Here is a 12,174-nt window from a genome sequence, read left to right on the forward strand (position 1 = left end):
GGCACACCGAAGACACTCAATAATGATTTGTTGTGAGGGGAAGGTAGTGATATGGTAGATTTTTTTTGCTCATCTCCAAGTATGCACTCTCCTACTCCCCACCAGTGCTATTATCTTTCACGAGATTAAGTCTACAGCACCCTGTATTACAATTATCCCTCACACTCCTATAGTCATCAGTCTCTGCTTGGGAATTGGGTCATTGATCCCATCCATTGATCTTGTGTCTGGCTATAGTTTTAATGTTTCTCTAGTACCATTTGATTGATATTGTCAACTATTTTATTTCTACTTTAATAAACAAAGGGACAAACAAAAACACTGATACTGGCAACAGAAAACAGAAATTCTAAGCATTTTGTTGCAACATTTTAACTTGCTTTCCCTACAGGGCCACGTAGCTCTTGATGATTGGATCTTATAGTCAATACATTTGAGTATTAGAACCTCAAAGTGGGTGAAGGAAGACCTTTGGAATCTCTGGGTTTTCTTTATGCAATCTTGGCAGATTTTGGTCTGTCTACATGATTATAGCTGAGACAGGCCACAGTTTGATTATATAGAGACTTTTTTTTTCCACCAACTAGGTTATTCAGGCTGAAAACTGCCTTTAATATGGAAAAGAAAAAAGGGCAAAGAAAGCTATACTTCTCCTGCATCACATACATCCCATACCTGCTCCCTCTTTTAAGCCATCATCCTCAGAGAGAAATGCTGACTAAAATCCTTTCCTCTATGGCCTCCATGAGCTCCTAAACTAAATGTTTCTTCTCTGTGGTATAAAGTCAAGATGTTCAGAACACTAATACAGTATTTGTCACATTATAGGATATAACTAGTTATGCAGTAACTTATCTTGCTTTCAAATTTGTAATTTTATAAAGGCCATTGTGTATCACATTGTCACACTGGAACTTACATAATGGGAATAAATGAACTTGGGTATTTCTAATATTTTCACATTTTATTCTAAATTACTGCCATTAATTGTGTTTCTCAGGCTTGGACTCTGTAATATGTCAATGAGCACATCTCATAAGTTAAGATAGGTAACTTCCATCTCTGGATGAAGGTCTCTGGGGAGAAGCAACTACTATGCTGGGCCCAACCTTATTCTGCTGTCTTCCGTCTGGTGTACGGCGAAGCAGGTTGCTGGAAACCCAGACTGGGTCTGGGCTCTATTTTTAGATAAGGCCTATGCATTTCCCTTCCACATCTAATGACAGACAGCAACGGCTCTCCATTTTAAAGATGATGTTAATTGTATACCTTAGAGTGAAGAATGTTATAATGTCTCTTAATGCCACAGTGACTGTTTCCAAAGGTTAGCATACACTCTTGGAAATTTCACATAGACAGTAAATATAAATACAGCATACGAGTTTATAGTTCTGGCTTTGGAACCACACCTGGATTTAAATCCAGCTATGTGAATTTGAATAAGGTATTTTAGTCTGTTTCTTACTGTAAAATGGTAGGTAATATTACCTGTTTTGAGGAGTAAATGAGGTAATATATACTAAATGCTTATTATCAGCACATAGAAAGCACTCAATAAATGGTAATTAAACCTTTTAGAATTGTGTTTGGCTGATAGTACCAGAAAGCCTATTTCCAGAGGCTAATACTGTTTGAGTTTGATTTTCTTCATGCTACAAGAGGTATAGAGGGAAACTCCTCCTGGTGTTCCTCAGAGGCTCACTGGGTCAACATCTCTGCCATTCTCTAGGCCTTTACTAATAGTTGCAAGATAGCTATCATAGCTCCATGCATTGATGCATTGCATCCTTTTATTAGGGAAAATAAAGGTCTTCTCAGAATCCCATAAGAATTGCCCTTATGTCTCATTAGCCAAAACTGTCTAATGTAGCTGCAAGAAAGTATGAGAAAGTATGTGTTTAGCCTTTTCAGCCTCTACAAAGGAAACTGAAAAGGTAAAGAGGTGTCAAGCGTTTGTTGGATAAGCCAATGAGTAGTGTCTACTACAGAAAATGGTAGTACCTTGTAGTAATAGTGGTAGCAGCAACAGAAGAAGGGGGCGATGGGGGAGTGGAAGGACGAAGTGAAGAAAAAGCACAAAGTTGGAGATTGTTAAAAAAAATTACAAATCAGAATAGTCCCCCAAAATGATTCATTTATTCCCCACCTACTATGTTCTTCCACCTGACAGAACTTTTTATATATATTTTTAGTCTAACATTTCTAATCATCACAAAATATTGCAAGTAGAGGTAATCATCCTTCCCATTTTTCAAATAAGGAATTTGAGATACAGCAAGATTAGAAGACTTGCCCATAGTCTCATGACTAGTGACTGATGAAGCAGTTTTTATCTCAGGTATTAGCTTATGGTCACTAAGGCTGAGCATTTCCTGAAGTATATTTCTTGGAAAATTAGCCTCACAAATTGCTCCATGAAAAAGAAGTTATCCAGTCAAACATGTTTGAAAAAACTCTGATTTACTCTCTTATCAGAGGTAAACACTGAAAAGTCTTGCAGTGTAGAAACCAATCATTCATGTGTTAACTCCGTCCAGTCATTTCCCACACTCGTACACAGGGCCATTTTTCAAGTCACCCTCCTAACATTCCGAAGAGATGAAGCTCCATAAGACTCACTTTAGAAAACATCATCATAGCCCAAAGAGAAGACATGTTTGTAGTGAGTGAAGAGTAGTTCCTGTCTTCAGTGATAACTGGGCCAGAAGGAGCCAATTTCCACTTTGGTCAGGGAGAGAGAAACACTTGGAGTGCTCTGAACACCTGAGGAAAGAATAGTGCTAATTCTCACCGATCTGCCCGCTTTCTGAGAAGTTAAATCGACTCACCCCACAGCACGAAGAAGAAAAGTACCCAGAGTCAGTCATTCAATTCACTGAAATAGCAGGAGATTTTTATTTAAATGGGAATGAGTCACTATAGATTTTTTATATAGAAACATGCTATTTATGCCATCAACGTATAGAGGTCCCTGTGATTAACATTTTGCTTCTCGACACTAATTTCCAGCACGACATGGTACAGCATCACATCATTGTCAAGCAGATAATGCCAAGCTTCCGTTTAAGGCCTTCACTTCAGCTGCAAATTGACAAATGAACACAAAACCAGATTGGACCTAAATAAAGCATTGAATCAGATGAGTCTAAAGTTCTGGCTCTGCATGATTCAGAATTCTCAGGGCCGTGGGGCTGGGGTTCTAATATGCAGTGGACTTTTCATGGCTAAATTAATGACAGAGGCCTGCAGCTCTAAATCACACATTTTTCCAGAAGGTAAAACCATCCCGTGGGATTCTAATAAGGTGGCAGAATCATTAGTGTTGCTCCCACCTTAATTTTAGAAACTGTCATATGTCAATTTCATTTTAATTACCTAATTAACTTTGCTTTAATTAACATTGTCATGAGGGCCCATTTAGGCTACCTGCTAAAACAACTGCTAGCCCTTTCACATCCATTGACCAAATTACAATATGCCTGGAAAATTGGTTCTCTTGTGTGAATTCCAGTGTACCCCAACTATTATGAGAGCTTTCATGATTTCCAATTGCTTAAAGTTCATTAAGAGGTTATTAATCTGTATGAGGTGATGTTCATGCTCTTTCTTTCTGTTTAGAATCCTCCTCTTCCTTCTCTCTCTCAAGATTCTATTTATCTTCCAAGGCCCAGTTTCCTCAATGAAATCCTATCAGATTTAACCACCTCATAGACGTTCCCTCATCTAAACTCCAGAACACTTATTGTGTATAGCACACATTTAGCACACATTCTTCATTTACATTATTTATTCATAAATATTTACTGAGGACTGAGCATTGCCAGGCACTGAGCTAGGCCCTCTAAATACAGAGATTGTTTTGTGTATGTATGCAATATTTTCACAACTATATAATGCTATCTTAAAAGTATTTATATCTCCTTCAGTACCTAGCACAGTGCCTGACAGACAGCAGTGCTCAGCACCAACACATCTAGAGGGACAGATAGATTATAAATCTTCTGTGCAGCAACAGACCTTTGTAACTGTGTGTTGCATCACAGGAACAACATGCTTGTGCAGGGAATTACAAGCATGTAACGCGTGTGTCAGCCGGTAACAAGAGATAAGGCTGACAGGAAGAGGCAAAGGAGGATCCTCTAGTGTGTCCTCAAAGTTTAGCCTCTGGGAGCCATCAACCAGCCACCTTCAGTTCTCCCAACAGCTTTTCAGTCTCTTCTCCCTGTTTAGCACCCACAATAGACATCCAATTCCTCACATAGTCATGGCCACCTCCCCAACACCAGCCTGATGCCTGCTAACACCACCCCCAATCAAAACTTACATGTCCTCCACCCCTTCTCTTTGCTAGAGAACAGATAAATTAACTTGTGCTGTTATGTGTAATGATTATTAATGGCTTACTTCATCCTTTATGCAGTAAATGCTTGTCAAGCAACTACTTTGTGACAGGTACTGTGCTAAGTGCTTTTATATATTATCTCATTGGATCTTTGCATAATACTTTATAACAGAAAGTATTATTCCCTATCCACAGATTAGAAAAAATATTAACTGAGGCACATATTGCTAAACTGCTTTTAGTTAGTGATCTATAAGTGGTGGAAACAAAATCGGAGATTCAAACCCATGTGTATATATCTTCAAAGCTCTTTTTCATTCTAATATTGCCTTTCTGATAGATTAACTTTCCATGTACCCCATTATATTGTTTTTTGTTTTTTTTGTTTTTTTTTGATAAGTAAGGTCATGGTGAATGTATGCCTGCCACATAATCAATTTTGATACTGATTTTTAGTCTCAGAGAAATGACCCTAAAGGTGGCTTTGTGTTTTGGAATACAGGCAGATCAGTCAAGGTGACCTCATGGAGCAAGGTAGTCTGCCAGTGTCTCATTCTAGAACTTGGCAGGAGTAGTGTTGTGTAGGGAAGTGAGCTTTGCCAGCAAAGATGTGGATTCTAATCCTGGCTCTGACACTTACAAGCTGAAACTCTAGACAAAGCACTTAAACTCTCAGAGCTTCTGAAAAATGAGGACAATAACATTCTTCTCTGTATTATGCTCACAGGGTCATTATGAGCATAATACAGAGTGTATCCCACAGTCCAGATCCATGAGGTATGAGTTTCCTTTTTCTTAATCACCAGGTCATCTCAGTTCATGTTCACCCAAAATACAGCTCTGGTGGCATGATATACGAAGTTACGTGACTTCATTCTTCAGGAAAGTCACTTAAATGGAAATATTTGACTTTGGAAATATTGCTTGAATTACTATTAAATCACTGCTATATCCTGGGGACCCTTGGCCCTCCAAATTTCCATTATATTCTTAGGTGATAGGTTAAGAAGTTTCTGTTAAAGTGCTTTTTTAGAAGTCAAGTTGTCCTCAGAATTAAAAGGCGGTTTGTGGTTTTAGCCATTTCTTTCATTACTGTTTTAGTTTTGGCAATGTACTTATATTTCTTCGTAAAAAAAAAAATAATGACTTTTAACTTGACCCAGGACATGTGGATTCATTTTCACTTAATCATGCTGAAAGTAAATGATGAATCTCTGTGGTAAATTTTAAGCATCACCTAATACAAAGCTCTCTTTGGTGCGGCAAATGTGTGCTCATGTTGTTCACTTATGTTTAGCCAAAAAAAAAAAAAAGCATCTGAAGAAAACAGTCACTGCATCTCTCCTATGCACAAGCTTGCTGCCTGGCCTGCCCTCTGGAATCACGACAGCACACTCCGATGGCAGCAGCTGCCAGAGAGCGTGACTCCCCCTCTGCTGAGATAAAATGACACAGCCAGAAATGCAAACTAATAATGTTGTTTTCTTTCATTTATTTGTATGACTTTTTTAGTTTGAGAAAAAAAGAGAGACCACAACTTGGTAAACAAACATCGATCTGTCATTGATCTCACTTTTCCAAAACAAATGATAACTGAAAAGCAAAGCATGGTGCATCTAATGAAGCTCCCAGTGAAAAGAATAATTACAATCAGTATTCGTTAAGCAAGTCCCAGTCATATGTGAGCCATTCCATGTGTTTTGCCTATTCTTAGTGTTTGGAAACTGAAAAGCAAAGCATGGTGCATCTAATGAAGCTCCCAGTGAAAAGAATAATTACAATCAGTATTCTTTAAGCAAGTCCCAGTCATATGTGAGCCATTCCATGTGTTTTGCCTATTCTTAGTGTTTGGAATAAAGCTCCCCAACCCAGAGTTTGTGATTCAGTAGGTCTGAGGTGGGGCCACAGAGTTTGCATATCTAATAATCTCCCAAGTAATGTTGATGTTTCTGACATAGAAATCACAGTATAGGTTCACTTTGAGAATCACATTCTTCCATATTGTAAGCTCACAGCAATCATGTGAATCAGATATTATTATTATTATTTCTTTTTCAAAAGTAAGAAAATTGAAGTTGAAAGAGGTTAAGTGATTGGTCCAAGATCACACAGCTGGTAAGGGACATGAATGGGATTCAAACCCAGGAATATCTGAATGCAAACACAATGTTCTTTCCACAATAGCATGACTGAAAAGCTTTCAAGAGGATATATCAAACGAGTAATCATTCCCTCCTTCCTATTTGCTCCATATTAGGATTCTTACTTTGCAAACTCACTAAAATCTAGGGCATTGCCTGCCCATCTGAGGGTAAGAAAAACAACACTGCTATTATAAGAGGCTTGCTATTGGTTGGATTATTAAACGTACTTTCCACATTGCCCATTTGGTAAATTCCACAGCAGTCTCAGAGTCTCAGCTTCTCCTCCTCTGGCTAAGGATCATACCCTTTTGCCTTACTGGAGCCAATGTGCAAATCAGGAGACTAGTTGTCATCTATCTATGTTCGGGTCCAAATAAACAACTGCATCAGTGCCAGATGGAGGAACATGGTTAACTAACAGGAAATGTGAAAAGGCTTGGGATAGAAATTGGTTAGAATTTTAGCATAAATTCACCATAAAAACAAAAGAAAAATCAAACAAACAGAGATACTTTATTCAATCTTAGATGGCATGAGTAGAACAAGGTAGGTAAAATAATACCTAAAATAATACCAACATGGATATCCTCTGTATTAGCCAGAATAACAGCCCCCAAACATGACCACATCCTATTCCTTGGAATCTGTGATTATATTACCCCTTATATGGCAAAGAGGACTTTGTTGTTGTAATTATGTTAAGGATCTTGAGATGGGAAGATGGTCCTGGCTTATCTGGGTGGGCCCAACGTAATCACAAGAGTCTTTATAAGAGAGAACTGGGGTGTCAAAGTCAGAGAGAGATTTGAAGATACGACTCTGATGGCTTTAAAACTGGAAGGTCTAGAAACCAAGGAATGCAAGCAACCTTCTAGTAGCTGGGAAAGGCAAGGAAATGAATTGTCCTCCAGACCCTCCACAAAAAGCAGCCCTAATGACACCATGATTTGGCCCAGTAAAAGCCATTTCAGACTTCTGATCTTCAGAACTGTAAAATAATAAATTTGTGATATTTTAAGTTACTAAGTTTGTGGTCATTTCTTACAGCAGCAGTAGAAAATTAATACATCTTTTATAAGATCTGAAGTTCAAATGAATGATACTATCCTGACCACAAAGCTCCCTAAAAGACCATCTTGGCTCAGGCAAAGGAAAAGAAGATTTCAGTCTTCCTCACCCAAAACCTCTGTGTATCACACAGAAGGCCATTGTGTTCATGCCCCAGCCCTCCCACACATATCCTACCAGACATCACTGAGGGTAAGAACATATTCTTATCCATCTCTAGATTAGCTCTGAGTAGGTGCTCAGTAAACTGCTGTTGTGGTAATTCAAGACGTAAAAAAGAGATCAAGCCCTCCTGAGAACTCTTCCTCATGATGCTCCAAGAAGAAGCAGTTTCCTGCTGTGCTGCACCAGCCGTCTTAACTTATACTGGGTGGTCCCACTTCACTCTGGATCCCACCAGGGTCTTGAGAGCAGGAGCACATTTGGCCCACTGGTGAGAGTCGGGCACACCAAACAGTGTGCTGTAACTCAGGCAGACACATTATGACATCGCAGAAAAAAGCACAGGAGGAGCATCAGAGGGAAAGAGAAGGCACCTGAGTTCAGCGTGAACTGTGGACACTTCTCTCAGGCACTATCCAGCCATCAGATACAACTGAATGTGTAGCCCATTGCTGGAGAAAAGACCAGGGCAAAAGGAGGCTTTTCGTCTCCTTGCATGCCAGGGCAGCAAAATGAGAACCAAATGTTCTAGGCCCAAATAGACTAGCAAGCACTTCTACCTTTCATTGATTAACTAATGAAAAGTACAAGAAAAAATTGATTTCAACAATTCACTCACGAGAATGTTTGAAATGTTCGAAGGTACTTGAGAAAAACTGAGCAAATTGACTTCAGTGAAGAACTTAGGAAATCCCATTAGCAGAATGCTAATGTGCTGAACTGGCGCTAAGCAGATGCAGACCTCTGATGTCTTGCCTGTCTTTTTCACCTTCAAACTCCAAATCCCTGCATCAAAGCACATGTTATCTAATTTCCCCTTGGACATTTCCAGAGGCTTTTGTTTAATCGTATTCGCTGTGCAGACACTGTTTGTGACTGCATCTCCAGGGAGAAGAGTGCCAGACATACAGCAAGTTGTGGCTGAAAGGAGCAGACAGCCTTTAAACTCCAGGGCGTTTCTGACCATCCGTAGTGATGCTAGTGAAGAACCAGGCCTTATGTGTCAACTGTTCACAGACTCTCACCTTCTTCCTCCTTTCCTTCCCCCAACAATCCCACGCCCAGCCCCCAGCAATCACAGACTGTGTCCCTTTCTTGGCCACTAGGTGGCAGGCAGGTGCTCTGGGCAGCTCCAGTGAGAAAAAGTATTTCTGCTCAAGCTGCCCTCAGCTTGTGTGGCAGTGGTGGAGGATGGCCACCATGGGCTTGTACAGAGAGCTTAACATAAGCAGATGGAGGCAAACTTTTGCAGGAGCAGTGCTCCTAGTAGATGGGCTGATTTCCAGATATAACAACAGAAAACATTTCCTAATACAAACTTTCATATTTTTCTGTTGGTTTTCTCTTCATCATTGATATCACAATTCCATACTTATAAAAATGGTGTGATATATAAAAGTTGGAAAAAATTAGCAATGTTTCCCAGAATGTTGATGCTAGGTTTAAAGAACATATATCTTATTCTCACACACCATAGAAGAGTCTTGCCTAAATACCTATCACTTTTGACACTGGAAATACCTTTCAAATTTAACAAGTCATGCTTTCAATGTTTATTCTTTGGAATCAAACTGGCTAGTGTTGAGGTCTTCCATTTATTGGCAATACATTATGAGCACATACATGCTATCTGTTTAATCTAATTCATTTCTTATAACAACCCTGTAAGGAAGGTTTGTTAGGTTGCTTATACTGATGAGAACACTAAAGGTTAGAAAGATGACAAAACTTGCCCAAGGTGGTAAATGGCTAAATTAAGATTTGAACTCAATGTTAAAGCTGGGAGCTTCAGTTCTAAAACCCACTAAAATGTATGGCTTTCTCTAAAGCCTGAATTCTGCATGAGAAGGCAGACTGCCCTGCCACGTGCTTAGTCACCCCATTTCCGGAGGGGAACAAAGCATAATGAAGGGGCAGGTAGTCTTTTACTATCCATGAAAATTAATGTGTCAGAATCTGCAACATTTTTATAGCTACGTGCTCAATGTGAGCATGAAGAGGTCAGGGCCTACCAGTGGGAGGCGAATGAGAAAAGAGACTGAGAATGGAGTCATACAGTCCTGCAGCTATTAATGGATTTAAAATCAAGCTCTTAAGCACTCCAGCCAAAAGTTTAAACCGGCAGAATCTACAGAAGAGATGATGTGTAGCAGGCTGTGGAAAGGAGATGATGGGAACGACGATGCTGGGGATGACAGCTAACTTTTATTGAACATTTATAAGGTAGCAGGCACTAACTATTGTCAGTGCCTCACACTGACTAATGATTCATTGAATCGTTAAAACAGCCCCATTAGTTAGGTAACATTAATATTCCCACTTTATAAATGAGGAAATAGAGGCAGTGAGGTTAAGAAAATTGCGCAAAGACAGCTGAAACAAGTTGGACCTTGAATTCCAATACAAGCAGTTTAGCTCTAGATTCCATAGCCTTAGCCACCAGAAATTAAAAAGATTGTATTTGAAAGTATAGTAAGGATTTTATAGGAATCAATTGTATTAGTCTATTTCTGTTGCTTATAACAAAATACCTGGAACTCGGTGATTTATAAAGAAAATAAAATTTATTGTTTTAGTTTAGGAGGTTAGGAAGATGAAAGTCCAGGGCACACATCTGTTGAGGGGCGTGGAGGTGGCAACAGTGACCCGGGGGTCTCACAGGGCAGAAAATGGTGGAGCAGGTAGAGCAAGATAGTTCCTCATGTGCTCTCCTTTTAAAACCCTCAGAACCATGCCCCTGACCACCACATGAATCCATTCGCTATGGCATGGTCCTAAATCTAATCACCTCTTCAAGGCCCCACCTTTCAATTACTGTAATAAGATTTCCCACTCTCAACAGTGGGGATTAAGCCTCAACGAGGCTGGGGAGGGGTGGGGAGCATCCAATCCATAGCAACAATGAAAGGTCAGGAATGAGAAAGACATTTGAGAAACTATCACCACTATCTTTGATTTTGATTGGACATTCTCCTGCTTAGCCTTCTTGACAAACTGACTATCCATTGTCCCATTTTCATTTCTTATCCCTTCTCTTACCACTTTCTCTTTCTGTAAGACTTAAAGCCCTGTCTAGAACACTCTTCTGTATTATAATCTAGTTAAGGTCCAAAGACGATCTCGTTTAATTGGGAAAGCAAAAATCCTTAAGAAGGACATTTCAGTTTCTTGTCTGAAATGTCTGTATAATGCAGACAGCACTGACTTAAGCTAAATTGGTACAAGGAGTGCGATATGTTTCCTAAAGACAGATACAAATTAAGTACATGGTTTCATTTTTATCATTTATGATTTATTTTTATTTCCTTTATTCAAATGAAGACTATTTTTAAAATTGTTAGTGTAAAAGTGTGTGAGATTGTGGAAGATATATTTTAGAAGTGGTCAGGAACAGTTGAAATTCACCACATATTTCTTAAGGACTTACTTCATGCAAATATTTAAGCCAATTTTTAGAATTAAGTGTATTTGACAATCTGAATAACTTTAACCCGTAAGCAGATCATCAGAGGAAAATACTATTTTGACCAATAAATTAAATAATGATTTCATCATCACTTCTTCAGAACTTGATTGAAGGTTCTTCTTATATTTCCTCTCTGGATAAAAGCTGCAGCTTCAATCTAATCACCCCACCCTGGGTCATCCTTGATATTTTACTTCCCCCGATCCTTCACCTCCAGTCATTCATTTCTCCTACTTATTTTACCTTATCTTTTACAATCTCACTGATAGCACCGTGGATCAGGTCCCTTCAACTTGTTGTCTGAAGTACTGACATAATGTCTTGAATCTCTGTTATTGACACACCACCCTGTTCCAACAGCTGCTAGAGTGATCTTCCTAAAATGCAAATCTGACCACATTACGCAACCCTCAAATTAATTTCAGTGGATATACATGCCTTACCATATAAAATCTAAAACTCCTTCACATGGCTCACAAAGCTCTAATGGCCTGGCCCTTGATAACCCGACCTTCCCAAACTTGGGTCCAACCACCAATCTGTTACACCAATCCCCAATGTCCCCACTGCCAAAGCTCCTCCAACCAGTCTCCGAACACATGCTGTACTATGGTGCCAAACTGCATGCAGTTCCCCAGATACACCAAGCCTTAGCCATTTCTTTGGTATGTTCCTGCCTCCACCAATGCCTACATTTGTTTTCCTTTCTTTTACCTAGAAAACACCTTCTTAACCTAGAAAACACCTCCTAAGGAATTAGAATTCCTAACCCAAATATTGTATTTCTTTATAAATTATATTTCCATTGGACTTTCTGGATCTCCTCATGTAGAACTCATCAGGTTGTAGAGTATCATTGGTTTGTGCGTTTTTCTCTGTGCTCACTGTAAGTTTCTTGTAGGCATTGCCTTCTATGTCTCCATCACCAGCAACAAATACAGTGACTGTTTTTTTTTTTTTTTTTTTTTTTTTTTTTTTTTTTTTTTTATGGG

The 12,174-nt window shown here is 39.2% G+C and overlaps 1 protein-coding gene across 1 annotated transcript in view; it reads left to right on the forward strand.

Moving 5' to 3' along the window:
* The window catches only part of GRM5 (glutamate receptor, metabotropic 5), a gene marked incomplete at its 5' end in the record, with an annotated part of 143,606 nt that overhangs the window by 91,038 nt on the left and 40,394 nt on the right, over window positions 1–12,174 (forward strand). The gene's annotated exons all lie outside the window — the stretch shown is intronic.

Source organism: Galeopterus variegatus, unplaced genomic scaffold, assembly GCF_000696425.1.
Source record: "Galeopterus variegatus unplaced genomic scaffold, G_variegatus-3.0.2 Scaffold3385, whole genome shotgun sequence".
NCBI lineage: Eukaryota > Metazoa > Chordata > Mammalia > Dermoptera > Cynocephalidae > Galeopterus > Galeopterus variegatus.